Source organism: Pseudoliparis swirei, chromosome 7 (assembly GCF_029220125.1).
Source record: "Pseudoliparis swirei isolate HS2019 ecotype Mariana Trench chromosome 7, NWPU_hadal_v1, whole genome shotgun sequence".
NCBI lineage: Eukaryota > Metazoa > Chordata > Actinopteri > Perciformes > Liparidae > Pseudoliparis > Pseudoliparis swirei.
Window position 1 is genome coordinate 6,314,802 of NC_079394.1, and position 3,829 is coordinate 6,318,630.

Genomic DNA, 3,829 nt, shown 5'->3' on the forward strand with positions numbered 1-3,829 from the left:
CTCGGTGGGATAAGTGGGTTGTCCTGCAACCCCAAGGTCGTTGGTTCGATCCCCGCTCTTCCCATTAGTTGAAAGCCGAAGTGTCCTTGAGCAAGGCACTGAACCCCCAGTTGCTCCCCGGGCGCATCGCTGCAGCCCACTGCTCCTTAATAACTAAGGATGGGTTAAATGCAGAGATTACATTTTGTTGCCTGTTTACCTGTACTCTGTGTAATGACAATAGATTGAATCCAATTAATTCAGCAAGATGCTTTAAACTCTAATCAGATCTACCCTATAGGGGGTAACTGTAGTGAAAGTATGCAGTGGCTGCCTCTGTGTTTCCACTTCGCAGCAGGCTGTGGGATGAAAAAAACACATATTTGCAAAGTACTATCTGGCAACACTAAACTTTGACATATCAATAAATAATAAATAATAATAAATAAATAATGTTTGCACCACATGTCCTGTCTACTCCTCCATCAAAACAATATTGATATGGAGCAGGTACAGCATTAGAAGGGATGGTGAAGGTGTTGCAAAAGAAAAGGCCAGTATTCAATTATAACAAAAAAGAAAAATGGGATTTATTTATTTTTTATTGTCGACAAAGGGGGAAAGTTTGTGTACCAGCAGGACTTAATCAGGATGCAGTCTCACATGTGTCTGACAGAACAGTTATGTATCAAGTTTATTTTTCTTCCATTTTACTTCAATTGCGTAACTATCAGAGATGTCCCGAGCTCATCCTGAGGGTTGGTATCAGGGCCGATCTGGGCATGTTTCAATGCCAGTGATGCAGCACTACGAGCATTTTGCTGCATGTGTGAGTGAAACTGAGAATTCATTAATGTGAAAAAGCTATTTTGACACACTGAGTGACTGAGCATGGCAAAAGGCAGTGTACAACCAATTAAAGTAATGCTTTTAACCAGGACCTTCAGTATTTGGATCACATAGCTCATGAAACATATGTTGGAAAGATATTAAATCAACAATTAAGAAAATATATCGGCTCGGGCTCGGTATTCAACACAAAAGGAATCAGATCGGGATATCGGCTTAACAAAAATTTGTTGAGACCTGAGGGCTGCCAAAACCCTGTTGGCTATACACAGCCGGTGCAACTTAGATACTGAGTGGAGTCTGCAGCCATGCTAATGGCTCTGTGAGGCTGTACTTTGGCTCAGCGGTGCTTTAAGCTAAATACTGATATCTTATATGTGTTCACCAACTTAGTGTGCCATGCTAGCATGCTAACATTTGCTAATTGACACTAAATACAAACAACAGCTGAGGCTGATGGGAATGTAAGTGGATTTAGTTCCTGCATTTTGTCATAAACCAAAGTATTTGACAACATCTTTTGAACAGATAATCACATTCATTCGGAATAATCTTTTTGGCACCGAGAACGTCTGTCCTACCGAATCTCAAGCAACCAATAGTAAAAATAGGTTTGAATTCAGACCGGACCAAAGTGGTGGACAGTCCGACCGACATTGCCATGCCCAGAGCCACGGCGCCAGAAGGGAGGGACGGGGAGACAAGAAGGAGAAGACATACTGAAATAAACTGGAAAAAAATCCTTCAAAGAATTGACAGACGTGATGGACACACAACAATATCAAGGCCGGTCAGTTACATTTGACGACCTGGAGGACTGTCCGCCAGACAGGTAGACAGACAGACACAATGGGCAGTCAGGCAGCCAATAGAAACAGACAGTGAAACATAAAGGCAGAAGGACCTAAGATCCGATCTCAGCTGCTTTCTCCTTCTCCAAGTTCAGCCCTGAGGCATGGCCCGGTCTGCCTCGCCAGCTCCCATCCTCCCTCTGACCACCATATGGACAGAGCAGCCTATCTCACTCCAGAATATCTCATCAAACACAACCTCTCTCTTCCTTTGCTTCCCATAATCACTCAACAGACGATGTACATATTTGGTCATGTTTAAAGTAATGTCTCTGCTATCTCTGCAGCTTTGGGAGAGCAGTGAATAGTTGGCAATGAAGGGTAATCCTTCTCAATGGAGTCCCCAACCCTCAGATGGATTGAAGTCCACACAGCACACAGATCACATAAGGACACATTTTATATTGTTTTGAGAAAAAGGGATGAAACCGTTATTGTATTTACACCCCCCCCCCCCCCCCCCCACACACACACACCTGTCTGTCTTTCGATGTCATCTCTCTTCTTTATCTTTTTCTCCTGTCTGCCTGTCTTCAGGATTGTTTCATCCTCTCCAGTCTGGGATTTTGCCTGCGTTGGTCATTACATCACAATTATGGAGCTGTTGGTTCAGGAGAAATAGGAGATACAAAAAAAATGGCAGTGGAAAAAAGCAAGAGATGAAATGTAGGTCAGTGGAGATGTGCTCGGGGCAGTTTCTCTTTCTGCTCCTCTCTCTCCCTGGGCCACCGCTAAAGAGGCGACAGGATATTGGGGTTGAATGTGCCTCTCACCTACACCTGCCTCTCTCCTACCTGGTTCAGATGTGAAGAAGCTCCAGCAGTGGTTTTTTCTGAGAAAACGCTCTATTGACAGACGGTGAATGCCGCCATGACGATAACCGCGTGTGACAGGAGTAGAGCTCTTTTCAGCACCGACGGGACAGACAGTCACTTCTGCCCGTCTATGACAAGATCCCTTTTTACATGTTCTGAATATTTCACTGGGCAGAGGTCCCAAGAGGTCACCAGGTGTCGGTCTGGGGTCAAATGAGACTTGGTTTGATTTTCTTTTGGCTCGGCCTGTCAGGGTCTACCTTGTGATTACTATCTGGTTATTAATCTATAAGTGCAATGTAATGATAAGACAAGAACACTGTTTAACCTTTAAAAAAAATAAGTAACACAGAATATTATATCATGCCTTGGAGTACATCTTTTTCAATTTTCTCCTGTTCCCATCAGAAGGCATCCAGTTTTTTACAGCAGTCTGTAAAATAGCCTGTAAACTATACATTTTGAGTTGTATATATATATATATATATATATATATATATATAGTGTAACATATACTTGTTATTTTTCCAGGTCATTATTTCAGTGTTTCTCAGAGGAAGGATTGAGTGATGCAGTGCTTAATAGTTATGTTAAACCGTCTCAATCCTATATATCTGCAATGCTGTCATGATTATATGTCAGTTATTTTTCTATATGAATTAACAGCCTATTTAGTATCTTTTTCAGCATTTTTTCATAATTTATGTCACTTTTTAATCACGCTAATATCTGAAAAGCACAAGCAATCAATTCAATGTATATGCCAATTTATAAAGCATGTCTTCGAAACTATATAGTGTCTGTTCATTTTTTGTTTAGTTTTTGTCCCCAAAACATGTTATTAATTTATTTTACTGCTATGTGTTTCTATGAAAATATTTAAACAAATAAAGGAAGGGGACCAAGTGGAAAACATAATCTCTTCACTTTGCAGTTAGATCTCAGTGGCCTCCCGGATGGGAAACCAGATTAAAGATCGTTTCTGTGCATGCATGGAAATAGTCTAAATTACATGGATGTGACTAAATGTGAACAGGGACATTAAAACTTTGCTGCGTGTGTTCCCTACTGTAGCAGCAGAGTGCGCTCAGGCTGTGTGCGTGTGCGTGTGCCTGTGCGCGCTTCTGTGTGTGCGTGTGTGTGTGTGTGTGTGTGTGTGTGTGTTTGAAGGCTCCGGGCTGGAGGCTGAGAAGGAGAGAGTGGGAGGAGCGGATAGTGCTCCAGTCCAATCACGGCCGCCGGGTAAAGCCTCTCCTATACGCTCGTTCCTCCCTCAGCCCACAGAAAACAGTGAAACCCTCCCGTAGAGGTGAGAGCGTAGATGTCATGAGAAAA

At 42.5% G+C, this 3,829-nt stretch overlaps 1 protein-coding gene across 4 annotated transcripts in view; it reads right to left on the reverse strand.

Moving 5' to 3' along the window:
- Positions 1-3,829, reverse strand: part of trpm6 (transient receptor potential cation channel, subfamily M, member 6) — a 141,798-nt gene that overhangs the window by 95,895 nt on the left and 42,074 nt on the right. The window lies entirely within an intron of this gene.